Source organism: Ornithodoros turicata, chromosome 1, assembly GCF_037126465.1.
Source record: "Ornithodoros turicata isolate Travis chromosome 1, ASM3712646v1, whole genome shotgun sequence".
NCBI classification, from domain to species: Eukaryota; Metazoa; Arthropoda; class Arachnida; order Ixodida; family Argasidae; genus Ornithodoros; species Ornithodoros turicata.
The window spans coordinates 107192657-107212442 of NC_088201.1; the positions used below are offsets into that span (position 1 = coordinate 107192657).

General features: G+C 45.3%; 1 long non-coding RNA gene across 2 annotated transcripts; it reads right to left on the bottom strand.

Moving 5' to 3' along the window:
- Positions 1-7291: 7291 nt before the first annotated feature.
- On the bottom strand, positions 7292-8177 carry LOC135367488 (uncharacterized). 2 transcript variants are annotated; one of them, XR_010414478.1, is made up of 3 exons: positions 8145-8177; positions 7549-7626; positions 7292-7441 (listed from the first exon to the last, which is right to left on the bottom strand). It is a non-coding gene; the product is annotated as an uncharacterized LOC135367488 (long non-coding RNA). The 2 variants fall into 2 exon arrangements; XR_010414479.1 differs by lacking the exon at positions 8145-8177 and adding an exon at positions 7706-7939.
- Between the last annotated feature and the right edge of the window lie 11609 nt (positions 8178-19786).

Sequence of the window (19786 nt, forward strand, 5' to 3'; positions counted from 1 at the left end):
ACGCTCTTCATCGGGCCAAGCAATGACGGTGCTATTAATATGCTGCAGAAAGTTGAGCACACGAGTCACGCTAGTGTGGACTGCCGACTCAGTCGTATTAAACTTGTCAGCAATCTTTACGATGGGGGTCCCCAAATCCCAGGTAGGATAACGTCATAAGCATTGCCTTCTCAGCAGGTACCCGCGGCCGGCCTCGTTGCGTCTTGGGATAGTACAACGGAGCCTCAAACATTTGTGAGATACGTTGCACGAGGTCGGGTGACAAGCGAAACATCCGCTTGTACTCGTAACCAGGAACCACATTTTCGTAGTATAACGGGATCCTCATCCGGTCGTATCGCGTTACAACGTCGGTCGCTGCTGCAACAACGAAGGGTTCAGTCTCTTCATCAGAATCCGAGAACAACTCGATTGCAATTGCGGAATAATCCACCATATCTAATCGAAGCAACACTACAACTTACAACAACACAACACTACTACTTACACTACAACTTCGTTGATTGCGTCAATAGCAGACGACGTAGCAGACGACGTCTGCTCTTTTGCATTCTTTTCATGCCATGAGGTGGCTGCACCGTTCGAGAACTTTTTCTTCGTGTTCCTTACCCCATCAGGGAAACGGGGCTGTACCGTTCTTCTTGAAAAGGATGCACCTGCAGAGCCTGACGTGGGGTCTGAACGTGGTTCATATGCGCAGGGGCAGAAACGCCCTTGGAATGCACACGGCAAACTTTATCAATAGGCAATTCTTACCAGTGATGGCCACTAACTACTACTACAGTAGTTTAACTACAGCTACTAACTACTTTGCGATGGAGTGGTTTAACAAGTAGTTCAACTGCTTTTCAGGGGAGTAGTTAAAAGTACTTCTTTAACTACTGCAATGTATTTTAACTACATCTATAACTACTTAACGTTGTCCATCAACACCAATCCCTGGTAGTGTTGTTGGACACCTAAATATGAATCACAAGCAGTGATAATGATATTTAAAATACACTCTTGTGCCTACGTCGCTTAATTCACATACTGTCGTAAAATCCACCTTAGATTGAGAAGTTACCCGTAAAAAAATCGTTACAAGTTAAGTTACTGTGTGCAAAATGTAACTAACTTAATAACGAAGTTCGTCAGCCTGAAATGTAACTCGCAGTTGCTGAGTTACTTAAAGAAGAGAACGAGTTACTTCCAAGTTACTTCGGACACAAAATAGCATTATGCAGGTGCAGCGCGCGTGACCAGTTGAGTTAGACCTTGAGTTGCCTGCAGAGAGGGTGGGGGGATTTATTGGCAGAAAAAAAGAAAAATAAAAAATGAAAGGGAGGAGTGCAACACGCTTAGATCGTTTTCGTTTATATCCAACAATAGACCTGTCCCTGTTTGTAAACAAATGACGTCATAGGGTTCGACAGCGCCAAAATTTGGTAGAATTGAACTACGCTCGAAGCTAGAGGTGAACAAGGTCGCGCCCGAAAGCCACGGTCTTGAGGGGAATAAGATATGGTCCCTTAAAGGGACACGACCCTCGGACCTATTTTTGTTTCAATGGGAGGCAGCGAACAAGTGCCCGTTCGTGGAACCCAGCCCTCTCCTTCAGATTTGTTTCAGTTTCAGTCTGTCTACCAATGTCATGATGACGTTTCTCTGGTAGAGGTCTATTCGAACGCTTTGCATCTTACTCCCTGTGGGCGCACAATGGCTCAGCTTAATTTCAATGGCAGCGGTTCCGACTTCCTGACTAAAGTACTGTCGTTGATTGAACATCACGTTTTATGGCAAAAAATGCCATGAAGGAACCGGAGAAAAAGCAACAAAAAATATATGGACGTCAGTGAAAAGCGAGTTAAAAGTAACTTGGAACTGAACTTAAGTTACTTTGGCAAAGTTATCTAAAAAAGGAACGAGTTCCTCTGAAAGTTACCACGGCGCAAAAGTACCGAGTTAAGTTACAAGTTACCAAAAAAGGAACTTAGTTACAGTAACGAGTTACCTCGAACTCTGAAATCCACTGCCTGTCCCTTGTATATTATGCACTGACAAAAAAGCTTGTTGCGGAAATATTTTCTATGGAGTGAAAGGATAAATATATATATGTATAAATATATGTTGTACGTTCCTATAAAGGTACGTACAACATACCATGGACCATGTACGAGATATACACTCAGGCTCCTTCATCACAGGTCAATGCGCCATGCACAAATATTGTGGTGGCTGCCGATTGCGTCACTGTGGACCGTAAAATATTTTCGCTTAGCCACGATGATCGATCACGTAGCCATCCTATGCGGTTATGTGCACACCAGGAAGGTAACCAAAGTATTAAGCAGGCCGCTACGATCGTCAAATACAAAGCTTGGGGTGGGCTTCTTTCTGCGCCTACGTGATAAACTAAGTTACAGAATTATTGCACAACAAATGAGGCTTCACTAGACAAGCATTAAAAGTGAAGATTTAGTACACATGCACAGCATAATTGCTCTGCACCTCCGTTCTCATCAAACAAGTAGCTCAAGGTAAAAGTCAGAAGCACAATAGTGCCGTAAAGCTTGCGGCAAAATCGAAAGTAGTTGGCGCCTGCAGTAACCTAACTACCGTAGTTAACTACTCTAAATAGTAGTTTAACTAGTAGTTGCCACTACATTTCTGCAAGTAGTTGATAACGACTGTTTAACTACAATCAGGTAGTTTAACTAGTAGTTAACTACTGGCCATCACTGATTCTTACAACATGGTTAACGCTCTGACCTTTGTTTGGCCTTTAAATGCGATACAACTGCTTTAACGCACTTTTGCGCCTCGGAAGTGTAGCGTCAGTGGAGTGGGACACTTTTACTCTCGCGATGCGTTATCTTCCTTGCGTTTGTTTCTTTATCCTCGCCTGATAAGAAACGTTTCGGCGGACGGGGACTTAAGGTCTTCACGATAGCTGTTCCTAAAACACGATAAGTAATTGTTTCTTTGGAGTGGCTGGGATCGTGTTATGGACCTTAGTTTTCGCAGCTTCTCCTATTAGAGAGGTTTAGTATATCGTACGCTATCGCCTTCGCATAAGGAATAACGTTGGTGGTTCTGCGCACTCGGGTCGCATCGCTAAAATCAAGGCCATCTCGCTACGTGCCGTCAAGCATTGTCTCAGTCCGGACAGGGTTCCCATCAACCTGAGAACCGTCACGGCCATAATGTAAAAAACAACAACAACAACAACAGAAAACGGGTGTCGCCTGCAGTCGCGTCCACTTCCCTCTCATCTAGCCCAGTCCCATGACTATTCATAAATTGCAAGGTGCGACGTACAACAAGGTAGTCTAGTCCTATACCGACTTACAACCGCCACACCTCGTCTATGTTGCCATGTCGCGAGTGACTGGCGTCGAGGGTCTGTATATGACTAATGTCGACAGAGACACGCCAAGGCAACACAGACGAGCACCTACACGAGGAGTTTGGAGGACTCGAGCGCCAGGGGCTTGCTACCGTTACTGGACACGCTGAAAAGTTTATCGAGTCTGTCGAAAATGTCGAAAATAAGCGCCCATGGCACGATTGTAACTTTCAGCATGGCCGTAGCGAACGTTCAGATTTTACGGGCACGCAGAATGGATGTTCAGGGTGATGCAATTCTTACGAAGGAGCACGTGCTCAGGTTGACGGAAACGTGAACTGATGATATGTGTGGAGATAGGCGGATGCGGGTGCATCTCGTTCCGCATGCGCCAAGAGAGCAGGGCGACTTGTGTCACACTTTACGCCGTGCAAGGGAAAAGTGCGGTCACTCCATGGCGACGAAGATTCCATCAAAACGAAGCGAGAAGCGGGAGACATGTGCGCAATCGATAGCACTATCAATGGTCGTAGAACCATCATTGGCGCTGTCTACTTCTCGCAAAACGTTTCACGGGACGACATCAAACTCCTCCTCACTTTCCTGTCGCGAACTTGTACAACGGAACTAACATTACCCGAGGTAAAAACAACTCACTGTACCGACGTACCCCTCACTGTGTGCGGAGACTTCACCATTAACGTCAGGGACGGCAACAATGGGTTTGTTATAGACTATATGAAGGAGGCGTTCAATTTGAACATCGTGGGTGATGAGAATGTGCCTACCATACGCGACGGCACAACGATAGGTTGTGTGTTCGCTAGAAGTTCATGTTATCATGCGCTACATGGACTACATATCCTATTACAGTATCTACAAACCCATTATCTGCATCGCTAGAATTCAAGACCACCCAGACGAAGAGGAATCGTCCGAGTGATCGTTCATGGTGGCACGTTCAAGTTCACGACCTTATGAATGAACTCCGAATTTTAACAGATCGGAAGTTCTGAACGATAACGCTTGGGAAATTATGAAAAGTCAATCGGCTTACATAACGCTGGTGATTTTTTATTTGACAGCTTCCTCTACTCTGTCGTTTCCATAGAGTGTTGCCGAAATGCTAAAACTCCCGAAAGTATGACACTCTTTACTCTACAGTAAGCCGTGCAAGAACGTTTCTTTAGCAGCTGGGAAGCCGTAGCATTTTCCGACGCGGGAACCTGAGGGTTTGATGATCAGTTATTTTGGCGCAGTCTAATAGGGTCCTCACGACGGTGTGCTTATACTCGGTGGGGTGATGTGAGTCAAAGCTCAGTAGGTTACCTACGTCTCACTGTTCTCGATGAGTACTGGTAGCAAGTTGTCCTGACGGATCACGGTTCCCTTTTAATTATACTTCACTTGCTAACCTTGCACCATACATCGGCTATTCCATATCTGTACTTGCTCTCCTGCTTGGGCCTTGAGGGCCTGCAGTATCTTTTCAATAAATAAAATAAACTTTTACATGCAGGAACGACAGCGCGTTGTTCAATTCTTAACGGAAGAACCTCATCGAGGAATTTACGTGGTTTAATACGGAATGAAGGAACTCAAAATTACTCCCGTTGACAAAGGTGTCGTCGACGTACGTCAATTTTGTCAGTCACGCTTCTGTCCTCCATGGTCTTGTTGATGACGCTCTACCTTCCAGAGCACTCTCATGGCTTACTGATTTTCTCCCTCCATGGACGCGAATTGTTCGTCCGCACAAGCCAGGGAGATACATACCTTGTCACGTTGGCCCATAGGGTGCCCCAGGGGAATGTTCTGAGCCCCATCTTATTTAACATTGTTATGGCTGGTCTTCAAGGTTGCGTCGGCAGGAAAGTGGCCATATCCATCTACGCTGATGAATTTGTCTCTGAACCAGCAGCAAATCCCGTCCTGCCCTCCAGCGACGCCTAAAACTCGCTCTCGACCATATCCAGTAGTACACTGGCGGGCTTGGGCATCTCGACGGAAGAGACAGCATTACTCCCTTTTACGAGCCGGAACATGCGGCACTTCCAGCTTTCAGTTGCTGGCATACCATTGAAGCGCGTGTCTCACCATAGGTTCCTCGGTTTTACTGTTGATGCTGTGCTCTCTTGGCGGAAAACATATTGCAATATTGCAAGCTTTGATATCAAGATCCACCGTTGGATTACGGTGATCCGTCGCTTGACAGGCATAAGATGAGGCTGTGACACGAGCTCTCTGTTGGCCGTCCACAGGGCTTTGGTTCGTGGGTCCCTCGCGTATAGTGTTCCGGTACTTAATGGCCTCCCGACATCTTCAGACCATACACTCTAAAGTCCGTAACCCATAAATAGAAGTAAAAAACTTGCAAACTTTTTACCTCTATTTCTAGAGGTAACTATGTTACCTATACTCTGAATAACCCTTGTACACAGGTTAAAGCATAACCTGTAGTCACTTTCCACGTTGCTGCCCATGTAACTCTTACACAGAGGTTAAAGTATAACCTATACCCACCCACTGCGTTGCTAGGTTTGTAACCTTTATCTTAAAGTTATTCAGTGAAGCCATCTACACAGGAAGGCGGGGTGAGGCGTCCCTGAGAACATTGCACGAACTCCTAATAAAAGAAGCACACCACAGAGAAATGTGTCCTAACAGTATTGGGTAATCATAACTATGCGCTCGCGGATGCCGATTTGCCTGTACCTGAAGCAGAGTAAGCTCGACACGCGCATCTTTTTGGAAAAATAAAAAAAATCACAATACTAAAAAAAATTGTGGAGCTCCAGTTGCAAAAAAAAAAAAAACGAGTAAGAATGGAACCACTGAAAACAAATTAAACGCATGTCACGAGTTTCCAAAAACCTCACGGAACTAAATATCGTTCACTGCATGCCGCTATGTAAAGTACTTCACTAACTAAAAGGTTGTGACACGTTCTCAAGGACACCTTGCCCAATAAAACGCAGGAAATGCTAAACGAAAATATGAAGCTTTTCTTTGCAAACACAGCGTTACTTTATTATCAACGGTTCATACTACATAGTATTCTACGCAAAATACTCGAAACATATACTGTAAAATTCTTTATCATCTTCATATGACACATGGAAAGACCATTCAAAGAATGAATTGTAACATATTAAATAGGAGTAATATTAACAGTTCAAGATGCAATACACTTTGCACTGAACGTCAAAATCGAGTTCACAAGTCTCTTCTTCAGTGGAGCAAAATATCTCCGAAGGATCATGCAGAGAAAAGGCATATATGAAATATGAGTATTACTAAACTGCAGAACACCTTGCACTGAATGTACATATAACGGAACTGAGTTGACAAGTCACTTTTTGACTTTAGCAAAATAGATAATTCGTAGCCATCTTCACATGACGTGTAGAAAAATTATCTAAATGAAAGTTTAATGAGATAAAGAACCCCAAACGCATTTTGCACTTAAGGCACGTTACAAAAAATCAGGGGTTCCTCATAATGCAACTTCCGAACTTGATCTGATTTTACCAAAGTGGTGTCAATCTGCACACCCATTTCCTGAAACAATTCCTCTATGCTGCTTACAACGCAATCGACAACCACCTTGGAGCACATGTGGTGGCCCTCTGGATTATGGCATAAATAGCCTTTTTTTTTTCAGATTATTCTTCGAACTTTGATGTGTTCTTTCCATCTGCTCAAGTAGCTCACCTATACATTGTGTTGGCTGGCTCATCCTGTCATGTTATGTCATCCTGTACTCGTGTGCTTAACTAAATACAAAAATTCAAATGATGTATGTATCTTTAGATGGTTTCAAACGTTGTTCCACAAGTATCACAAGAAGGGAGAAAGCCACACCCAACACACTGAACAATGTGGTCACAAAAGCACTGGAAATACCTAGTCGACAATCTACAATGTTGGCAAATATAGGTTCGTACATGGCTGGTTGGCTGGGTTTGCGACGAATCCCGAGCTTGCGGAGAGTTGTGGGAAGGACCTGGTTTGCTGCTATCTCTCTGAGCCTCTGCAGAGTTATAGACTGGGATTGGGCTGCTGCTGTATTTCTGCTGGACTGTTCGTATGTACTTCTGTGGCACAAGATACCTAAATATAAACCGCAACGTCAAAAGGGGGCGCGCTGATTATTTCATTTTTACACGTATCCCCACAGTTTACGAGTGCAGGAACCATTATCCACACTATTCACTTACCCTCTGCCACAATACTGCCAGGTAACTCATGGCTGTGTCCATCAAATTTGGAACCAGTGGAGCTGCGCTATGGGTTACCTGCGAAGAACAATCTTTTCTACTGCAATATTCTGCACAAATTGCAAGGCCATAATATATCGGGTGCTTTTAGTCCTACCACTTTCTGTGCTATTGCGCCGAATGCAATTGTAACGTTAAAAATGCTTTGCTCATGACGTCTCAAGTTCAAAACAACCTGCGAAGAGCCAAATGATAACGGTTACACAAGTCTGACGTGGAAACGCGCAGCTTGCTTATCCTCCTTTTCGGGATTCTATCATGTAGTCACAGGCAACCAAGTGATGATAACCGACATTTCAGTGCAATGACAGAAGAAAGAAAAAAAAAAGACCATAAGCGACCGTTAAAATAACTGGTTAGGAATCGACTTAAACAATAGTGAAGGAAAAGAACGAATGTCTAATTCAGAACGAGGAAGAAGCAGTCGCAATTATGATGCGTCTTTGGGATCACTAAAAGCGAATGCATCAAGAAGTTTCACGCAACGCAATCACTTGCTCAACGCATGCATAAAGCGCGTTCCTCGTGTTACTAACCTGTTTCACTCAGTGCTGCATGCTTGGCTCGTGAATGGTGACAATAACAGCATGCTACTTCCAGTGCATGTCCATTTTCATCCATTTCTCCAATAAATGCATCACGATCACAGCCGGCGTCCGTGCAACGTCCCTGTGTGAAACCTCGAATGTCTGTGTGCGTCCGTCACATCATATATCCACCTGCGAGCTTCGCCCATGCAACATTGCACTAACATGAGAGTGAACTACGCAGGAATGTAATAGCAAATGCAGAAGGTTACTTACTATGTGACTTTGAATTCCGTTGTTTCCAATGCAACGGATGTCGAAGCGGCGAGCTACTACACAGCAAGCGAAACGCTCCTCCCGCTTTTTCCTGATACACGCTGTTGCCAGCTGCCACTTGACGTGCAACCTCCACCTGCCGACTTTCGCGAAACTGCGGACCACTTCGCTTTTATAAGTAACGCTGGTAACTTCTCCAAAAGCGTAACGCCGTCCTTAGGGGTAACGCCACTGTTTCTCTCGCAATGTAACCTGTAAGAGGGCAGCGCACGTCCGCATGTAACCTTTGAATGGGCTGTAACCTTTACATCGAGCACAAATAACTTGTATTTCACAAGTTAGGTGCGTATCAGAGTAACGTTAGAGGGAACTAGATTAAGAGTGTAGGTTGCACTGCCTCCTGGCTCGAAGCTTTCGTGTGTGCCTTGGCGTCCCCCGAGCAGCAGAGACCCGAGCAGTTATTGCTGAAGCGAAGGAGACCCCGCTGGACATCCTTCGCTACTGTGAGACATGGCGACTTTTCCTCCGCCTTTTATCCCATCATCGGCGGCACCTGCTTGTATCGAAGATCTTGAGACGCAAGCACTGCAAGGTCCTCCCGGTGATTGCTCGGCTGAAACCAAGCGTTCCGCGTTTCTTGGTGAAGACAATGGCTCCCAGTGCCCCTCCATGGTTTCTGTCAAACCCTGTCACCCGCCTAACTGTTCCTGGCCTGCATTGAATGAAAAGGGATACAGCCTTGTGTGTCGCGGTGCAGTTTACCCTGGGCATGATGAATGACAGGTACACGGCATCAACGTCGGTTTTCACTGACGCGTCATTTACTCGGGGCGGCTCGTCCTCGCCATTTGTCATTCCATCTCAGTCAGTCTCTTGTGGTCACCATCTTTCTCACAGAACATCATCTACGTGTATCGAGCTCTACGCCATTCCCTTTGCTACGCAAAAATATCAGCTAGCCCATCTCAGGCCTGGGTCATCTTTACAGACTCAAGACCAGCGCTCCAGTGTGTGGCCAACAAGGAATACGTGAGTCCCTCAGTCCTGTTGTCTTTGACATCCTGCACGTGTATAAGAAGGCTGCCGTTGCAGGGCACACTGTCGCATTGCAGTGGATCTCTGGACATGTCGGCGTCAGCGGCAATGATGAAGCAGACAGAGCCGCCTTGAGCGCCCATCAGCACGCAGCTTTTTCCCCGATAATGAAGTCTTCCTGCGACAGAAGGCACCTCCTTATTGTCAGGGTTGTGGTCACACCCGGGGAAAGAAGAAGCTGCAAGAAGAAGAAGCGTGTAGAGGTGACGTAAGGAGCACGGACAGAGGTGCACGGCCGATTGTGTTCTGCAAGGGAACGGGGACTCCTGGCTGTTCGTTGGCATCGTCGTGGAATTCTACCGCCTGGCTCTTTCTTTCAACTTCCATCTGGTCCAAGTGGGTTCCTGGTTCTGGCTGCAGGTCTGCCCTACCAGGTTCTGGCTGCTGGTGTGCCCCACCGGGTTCTTGCCTCTGGCTCTGGATTGCTTGGTTGCTGGCGTTGCGCTGTACGCCCCCGAGGGTTACCCATGCGCACAGTAAAGTTTCTGCTTACAACGTTGTTTGACTCTGTCTCATGCTGGCTTCTTTCCGAACTACCCTGAGGGCTCTGCGTCCACGTCCAGCGTAGGCACTGTGAATTGACCCGCTGCCACGTAGGTTGACTCACAGCCTGCCGCATCACACTTACACTCTACATCGAGTTACACTCAACGTGACTGATATACATATATATATATATATATATATATATATATAACAAATAGGTCAATATATCAGACGGCTACGAAGTTGAATAAAAGTGAAATAAGAAGACTTGGACTACAGATTACAGGAACGTTAACAAAAACCAATTTATTTAATGGGCAATTTAACACATAGATTAAAAAAAGAATGGTAGACGTTTCGACAGTGGCACTGTCTTCCTCAGGACAAAAGAGGTACAAGGGTTGCATATTGCTTAAATAGGTTTCCTGGGTGACGTCATAATCGGTGCAAGTATGCCACGTGGCAGTTGTCTGAGTCATATTCTGGAACATTCCGCAAGGTCAAGTCCGGGTGGTGATGTCATCTTTCTTGGGGAGCCAGCTCAGGGTGAGCTGTACTGAGGCCATAGCTGAAAAGAAAACAAAGGAAAATAAAAGGAAAAAAATGGGAAAGTATATCCCATCTAGACGACCAGATTCCTTACTGTTGAAAGTACACCGGGATCTTCGTTAATGATTGATTGGAATTTGTAAATGAGGTAAGACTCGCGTTGTTCCCTGCCTCTATCGGAGCTAAAGTTTGATTGAAGAATAAAAAGGGCAACGTCATCTATTGAATGACCCGGCTGGTTGAAATGACGAGAAACAGGAAGATTTGGCTTTTTATTAACGTCCGACCGGTGGTTGTTGAACCTGATCCGAAAAGATGTTTTGGTTTGACCTACGTATTGTGCTTGACACGCGTTGCACTGAATGGCATAAATGACGTTTGATGAATTGCAGTCAAAGTCACCATGAATTTTGACGAAGAAATTAGAATTTGTGCTGTTAAGCACGTGGGCACTTCGCATTAGTTTGCATATTTGACATCTGCGGCCATTGCACGGGTGGCAGCCTGCCGTCGGACTTGTTGGTCGGTTGACTTTGGAGCTGACTAGATTATCGTGGAGATTTTGCGAGCGCCTGTAGGTCACACGTGGCGGTTCCGGGAAGATTTGTCGCATGCGCTCTGACTGACAAAGAATACTGTGGTGGCGATTAAGTATACTGTTGATGTTGGAAACATTATTGTTGAATGTTAAAACAAGGTTGACGGAACCATTGTCTGATTTGCGGTTGCGGTTTTTGGAACAGAGCTTCGTCTAGATGGGATATACTTTCCCATTTTTTTCCTTTTATTTTCCTTTGTTTTCTTTTCAGCTATGGCCTCAGTACAGCTCACCCTGAGCTGGCTCCCCAAGAAAGATGACATCACCACCCGGACTTGACCTTGCGGAATGTTCCAGAATATGAATCAGACAACTGCCACGTGGCATACTTGCACCGATTGTGACGTCACCCAGGAAACCTATTTAAGCACAACAACAACAATAAATGAAGAAGTGATGATGCAACCCTTGTACCTCTTTTGTCCTGAGGAAGACAGTGCCACTGTCGAAACGTCGACCATTCTTTTTTTAATCTATGTGTTAAATTGCCCATTAAATAAATTAGTTTTTGTTAACGTTCCTGTAATCTGTAGTCCAAGTCTTATTATTTCACTTTTATACATATATATATATATATATATATATAAAGAGGGGGGAAAAGCCATAAAAAAAAGTTAAGTAAATGATGCTAGACGTGTTTGAAATTCAAACTTACAGATTAAAATGGCTTCTATGGCTGCACGAAGAGAAACAGATACTCATTGAACGATGCGACAGCACCAGAGGACACGTGTTTCGCCGTGTTTGCGGCTCGTCGGCCCTGGGTAGCTGCGCATCGTTCGGGATTGGCAAACCAGGGGTCACTCAGCGAGCGATATACACCTGGGAGGGTGACTGAGCACTCCTCAATGCCACAGTGCAAGCCAGTGAATTATAAAGAGGGGGGAAAAGCCATAAAAAAAAGTTAAGTAAATGATGCTAGACGTGTTTGAAATGAACGATGCGCAGCTACCCAGGGCCGACGAGCCGCAAACACGGCGAAACACGTGTCCTCTGGTGCTGTCGCATCGTTCAATGAGTATCTATATATACATATATACGACAAAAAATCGCAAAGATGTGCCGTGTGCTCTACAGGGCACGTTATACGCATCATGACGTCACGCAGTGCATACGGCACCGGTATAAACGGAAGAAGTCTATTGTTGGACATAAACGAAAACGATCTAAGCGTGTTGCACTCCTCCGCGGGCAACTCAAGGTCTAACTCAACTGCTCACGCGCGCTGCACCTGCGTAATGCTATTTTGTGTCCGAAGTAACTTGGAAGTAACTCGTTCTTTTTTAAAGTAACTCAGTAACTGCGAGTTACATTTCACGCTGAATAACTTCAGTATTAACTTAGTTACATTTTGCACACAGTAACTTAATTAACTTGTAACGAGTTCTTTTTGACGGGTAACATCTCAATTTATGCCACAAAGTACGGTTAGCGTTGCTGGTAATATGCTCAATATGAGTTTTCCAAGACAAGTCTGGTGAGATAAAAACTCGTAGGTATTTATAGGAAAGAACCGAATCTAGCGTCGTATTATCAAGAGTGTATGGCTGGCAGAATCCACGGGTTCGTGTTATTCTCATGTGTTTACATTTGTTAATATTGAGCTCCATGCCCCAGGTGTGGCACCATGTTAGTACGTTATTAAGATCAAACTGAAGAAGCTGGGCATCAGATTCCTGTAAGATTTCTTTGTATACAACACAGTCATCGGCGAATAAGCAAATAGACGATGAAGAAATACATTGCGGCAAGTCGTTAATGTAGATTAAGAAAAGGAGAGGACCAAGCACGGAACCCTGAGGCACACCTGATAAAACCGGGGCAAGACCAGAATCAATGTCGTTAACAGTTTCGTACTAACTACGATCAGAAAGGAAACAATGCAGCCATAATAGTACGTTATTATCAATATTAAGTGCACTGAGTTTATGGAGGAAGAGACGATGAGATATCTTATCAAACGCCTTCGAGAAGTCAAGAAATATGCAGTCTGTCTGGGACCTCTTGTCAGGAGCAAGGCTCAAGTCATGTACGAAAGATACCAGTTGAGTTTTGCAAGAGAATGATTTCCGAAATCCGTGCTGACTGTGATGAAAAAAAAGCAGCACCAAGTGGGAATATATGACGTGCTCAAGAACCTTGCATGAGATGCTGGTGACATATATTGGACGATAGTTAGCTGGAGAATGTTTGTCGCCGGATTTGTGAAGAGGAACCAGCTTTCCGATTTTCCAATCATTCGGTAGACAACCCTCTTCTAATGACTGTTTGAGGATCATAGACAAAATTAATGAAGAGTAACAAGAAGTATTTTTTAGAAACTTTGAATTGATACTGTCTGCACCGGAACTTGATGATAGTTTTAACGACTCGGTGACTTTTTTAACCCCGAAGGGGTCAATGGTAATGGGATCCATAACAACGTAAATCGAAGCAGGAATGTTGGGTATGTTGGCTATTGCAGTGCGAGAAAATACATCGAGGAGTTGCACTTCTGATGGCTATTCACTGTATTCCAAAACTGTTTCTGATTATTTTTAAGCATGTATGGAAGTGAAACGGCAAAAAAATGGGTCTTAGCTTCCTTGATGGCATCTTTGTACTGGGAGGCAGCTTCATGGTATTTACTCAATTTGATTGCACATTAGGACAATTTGGCCACTCTGAGAAGTCGCTTCTTATTCTTACATAGTCGTTGAATATGTCTGCTGTACCACGGAAGCTTTGAACTAGAATGTATGCATACTAGAGGAATGTATTTGTCGATCAGTTCCAGCACTTTGGCTTTGAATAAAGACCAGTTTTGTTCAACAGAACGAGAAACGAAATCCGTGACAAATGCGTCCAGAAGCACACTGAGCTCATCGTTAATATCTGTGAAGTTAGCTCTATTGGAATTCCTGATCGGCTTCTTCTTGTCACGCGCCTCTGCACCGGAATGTCAATAAAGAAATGAATGACAGAATGATCGCTAATCCCGTCTATGCAAGATAAATCAGTGACAAGTTCAGGTGCAGTTGTCAACACAAGGTCAATGATATTTGCACTTGTGGATGTTATTCGCGTCGGGTAGTGTACAAGTTGATACAGATTGAAATCGTGACACATATTTGCAAAAGCGTTAAATTCTGGTTAAACTGGCCTGGGGGCTTAATCGCTTCATCGTCGTTACGGTCGTTACAAGCTTACGGTCGTTACGTTACGGTCGTTACAAGTGGCGGGAAACTCAAAAAGGTGGGCACGTGATGAAACACGTGCACGGCGCCCTTCGCGTGATACGTAAAGGCCGTGGTACACGTCACGCGCAATGTGTCACGTGCCCACCTTTTTAAATTTCCCGCCACTCGTTAGCTTGTAACGACCGTAACGACGATGAAGCAATTAAGCCCCCAGGCCAGTTAATATTCGGGTAGTTAAAGTCTCTCACTAGCAGTATGGGACATCCGGAAAATCTATTCACGAGAACATTTAATGCGTCATGCAACTCATTGACAAATGTAGAGGTCGAAGACCGCTTACGATAACAAACTCCAAGTAAAATACGTTTGAAGTTAAAGGTGACAGAGACCCATATCATTTCAAGATCAGTGGGAAACTTTATTATTGAGGACGTAATCCCTTCCGCAATAGCTATAAGCATGCCCCCACCTGTCCTAATACCTCTATCAGCACGATATACATTGTAACGTTTGTGACACAGAAACAGTTCATGAATAGGCACCTTGGTTGACAACCAGGTTTCTGTTAACAACACGATATCGGCATCACATGAGTCGGTTGAGCATGAAAGCTCATCGCGATTTTTCAACAAAGACCTAATGTTAGTGTAATCAACAGAGATATTGCCATGAGAGGATTGCTATGCAGTGCTCAGCTTAGAGTTATTGCCGTTAGGGAGTGATGAGCACTGGCCTGCATTATCACCTTCAGGTGAGGGGGAGGATGATTATTGGAAACAGAGTGCTCCGAAGTGGTTGCAAAAGCATGAAGCTCCTGGACGCAGTCGTTTTGACTATCGTAACGAAAAGAACGATTGTTCACAAACAGAGTATTGTATGTTAGCTTAAAAGGTGACCCCATTAACCTGCCATGTTCTACTAACTTTTTCGTGCTAATCTAGTGGCCGCACAGAAGTCCTCAGATATTGTAATGTCAGTCGACCTCAGCTTAGCCTTATAGCATGTAGGACCAGCTCGCGTGTTTTGCAAGAGGGAAACTTTGCTGTGATGGGGCGTGGTTTAGCTGATTTGAACGCACCGATTCTATGCACTCCTTTTAAAGAGTCAGTTGTGACGGAAATACCAAGCTTTTCGGATAGCACGCCGAGCACCTTCTCTTCAGATTGTTTCCATGTTTCGATCGGGCTATCAGCAATCCCATGGAAAATCAAATTTTCACGCCACTGTTGGATTTGAGCGTGTCCAATGTTGAATATGTGTATTTCTTCGCTGAAGCCCAGCAATGCGGCGACCAACTCATGCTCTTACGGGAGTCGACTCAAACAAGTCTTCGGCTTGTCGGTGTTACATTTCCCGAGACTTCACTTCCTTCGACGTGTGACATTTTGTCAGATTCCCAACGACCTTACATCTACAGGGCGTTATGCCACCAATCGTTCTGCTCCGTATTCCGTAGTTTACGGAAACTTGCTTCGTATGGAGTACCTTGGAGTTAATACGGAATTCGTGCAAGGAAATTTTCGGAAGTGTTTCAAGAATCTCTGGGAAGGGTGCGTATAGTCGTGGTTAAGGGGGCGCTGGGAAAATCACTGTTCGGAGGGAAAGGAAATGTAATGGCTGCAGGCCACACCAACTCGAAAAATACTTTTGAAGAGTTTAGTTTCTTCACTGTAACGCCTTATGCCACAGCGATGTTTTCAACAGTGCATGGACAGTGTGCCTCTCAAATACGTTAAACTTTATTAGACATTCTGGCTCAAACGTCCCAAGACGGTGGCTCGACCATCACAGATCGTGTTAGTAATTTTACGTGATGTTATCCTTCAGTTGAATGGCAAATTCGCAAAACATTGAACTTCCGTTTCGCACCGTTCCCCACCAGGCGGCGCCAAACATGTTCGCCGGACGCGAAACCTTTCTTCATTCCTGGGCTTCCAGCGTATGAACTATTCGTTCGATTTCAAAAATTCTACCGTGTTCGTGCTCAGAACGGGGATGGACTATTCTCTAGAGAGCTGGCCTCAGATTTTCCCTCTCCCTCGCGCGCTCCGTCCACCCGGAGCGCGCCAACGGGAGGACGCGTGAGCGGTGTCTGCTGAGTGCCATCTGGGGGCAGAGGTTCGAACGTAGACGGGGACGTGCTTTTAGCGATGCTACATCCACTGGGTCGTTCCATCCACCACGACCCTGAGTTGGCCCGTGAGATGGCGCTGCTCGATCTGTGAACCTAGGGACGCGCGTTCCTTGGGACCGCGAAAATAAGCGCATACTTTTCACTTGCACTGGACTGCTCCACCTTGGACTCCACGCAAGACGGGTTGTCGGGAGCTGCGCTTTCCAGCTGAAAGGAAGTTTATTAGTAATACCTTTATTTTCAACAGGAAAGTGCAGCACGCAAATAACCCAGTTCAGATCTGGTGCGGGAGGTGCAAGCGAAAAGAATGCACCTAATGGTCGGCGATAAGTACTGAGTCATGATCCCATTTCTGTCTCTCTTTTTCTTCTTTCTTTTTTTTTTTCCTGTTTTCGTGGAATGAATTGACGGATTTTGACGGCTCCTCTGTTCGCTTGTTTTTGCTTGTTTGTTTGTTTAATAAACGTTTTATGATAGGCGTCCTTGAGCGATGCCCGCGTTTGTTTGTTTTTGCTTTTAATGAACGTTTTATGATTGCTTGATTCATTACCTGTGTTTGCGAGCGGACTATGAACATATCCGTGGCAAGTTTTCGGCGTCCTTGAGCGATGACCGCGTTTGTTTGTTTGTTCTTGCTTTTAATGAACGTTTTATGATGGCTTGATTCATTGCCTGTTAGGCGCGGACTTAGAATGTCACGTTTGCGACGTCCTTGGGCGATGCGCGCGTTTGTTTGTTTTATTAAATATATGGAACACGCATTGTTAGAGTGATCTTGATGAGACGTCCGCGGAATCGTTGCGCCCGTGTTTGGGTGATAGTAGGACGTTCTTTGGCGTGTGTGTGTGCCTTCCCTTTTATTGAGCATGTCATGCGATTCGTGTGCGATGCGCTGTGGACCGGGACACGGGCGGTGAGAGGTATACCCCGTTTTTGTTTTTTTGCCGTTTCGCGGGACAATGCGTCATTATGGACTGTTTCCCTCTGCCTTTTTTTTTTTCTGTTTCGTACCCCCTTTTTGTCTTCACTGCGTCATGCGACACGTGTTGTTACGAAAGGAATTTGATGAGATGCCATGCCCGTGCCGTTTTTGTGCGTATGTTTAGATAATGCCGACAGAAGACTGGTTCTTTTCCCCCTTTTACTGAACATGATGTCACACATGTTGTTACAGAAGAACTTTGACGAGGCTCCCAGGCCGTTTTTATGCGTATGTTTGTAATGCTGGCTAATGACGAAAGAAGCTACTTTTTTGGTGGTTTCTTTCATTCAACTTTTGGTTACACCATACCGCTGTCAATCGCATCATCTTTCTATGTGAAACCAGGAGACGCATGCAGGTGACCACAGCAGGCTGCGAAATTAATGCAGATGACATTTATTGCAAGGAACTGCATGGACAGGCTTTTGTTGGCGATGACAACAGTACATGTGGTCGAGGGCGGTCCTCTGAAACCCGTGCCGTAATGCCTCGGTAGTGGAGTATACTGGTGTTTTTATATGCTGTAGCATATCATGATGCGTGCTCATGCAAAATGACATCCGACTGTCATTTTATAGGATTAATGAAACTGATCAATGTTGGACGACTAACAAGGCAGCAATAACAAACGCAATCCTATATGCAAGAACAGGAGTGGAGTGAATATACGGAATGGCCCGATATGGATCACGCGTCGCATGCCGATATCCCGTAAGCCGAACCCCCCAACCGTTTTATAACCACCGGCTCAGCGCCGATATCACAATGTTGGAAATCAGTGCTTTGTCGGCGGATAAGTTAGTGACAGAGGACGAAGCATCAGAGATAAAACGTGAAATTTAATTCAGTTAACTTCCCCCCGCGCAAACAGATTTGGGATCATGTATCAGCGTCAGCCACTCCTATATATAGGTTGGCACACTGCTAACGCATGTGCTTTGCTACATTCAGGATATGATTGCGCGATTGTTGCGAATATTTGCATTGTTGCGATTGCGAAGAACTGCAAAACACGCCTTCGCAAGAACCTAAAGTGCCGATAAACTGATTCTAACATACCAACAACAATAATAACGTCTAAAATGCTAATACGCCAATTCTAACGTCTATAATACCCACACTATAATTCTAACATGACCTAGCGTCTAAAATGCCAGCAGACTAATTCTAATCTGACGTAACATCAAAAATGGTGGCGAGTTGATTCTAACGGTGAGCAGTTGTCCGACGGGCAATTGTCTGGTGAGTAACAACTTTATTTTTGACCTTGGAGAGTGGGGAGTTTGAGGGAGCTCTTGAGGGAGTTTGAGGGAGCTCTCTACCCCATTGCTGGTGGGAATGTGGGGGATAAAATAACGAGCCCCTTCACAATAACGATCGAAGTCCGATGGTGTCCAGAAATGTCAGAAGAGCTTTGAGCGCAGAGCGTTGCTGGGCTGGATTGGACCAGGGACCAAGCAATTTCGATAGGGAGAAAGGGCGAGAGTCCAGCTGAGGAAGAGACTCGGAGAGTGTGGTTCGGGAAGATTGGTAGTGAGGGCAATGAAGAAGAATATGCTCCAGATCCTCAGCCAGTGTCTGGTGAGCAACCGTCCGGTGGCGTTCCATGAAACGGTATTCGATAAAATGGCGTCGATGAAACGTCGTTTGACGAACCGGCGTTCGATGAAATGAGCGGACACCCGATATGCTTGCATTGCTTTTCTCAGTGCGCCGTGGTACGCAAGAGTCCTTAGGCAAATAGGCGCATCCCAAACTAACGAAATCATAACAGACATCAGTCCAGCGTCCTTACGGTCCAGCACGTACATCAAGTGTACTTATACAACACTTATGCCTTACTTATACTTACTTGTACAACACTTATACCTTATAACTTCGATTTTTTGCAGAAAACAACGGAGGGAGTTATAAAGTTTGAGATAGGACGAGCTCAGAAAGAACACAACTAGGCACGTGCTATACTTGAGCATACAATGGAACCAAGAATTCATTATCCTCTTTCCTCTCTGACCTCTTATCTTTGCACAACGAACTTTTTGTCACTGAACTTTGTGTTGTGAAGTCCGCCTTTGGGTCGCTCAGTGAATGCGCATTATTCTCCTACAAGGAGAAAAGAGGGGTGAAAACGCCGAAACGCGTCCCTAGGTTCACAGATCGAGCAGCACGATCTCACGGGCCAACTCAGGGCCGTGGTAGATGGAACGACCCAGTGGATGTAGCATCGCCAAAAGCACGTCCCCGTCTACGTTCGAACCGCTGCTCCCAGGTGGCACTCAGCCTACACCGCCCACGCGTCCTCCCATTGGCGCGCTCCGGGTGGGCGGGGCGCGCGAGGGAGAGGGAAAATTT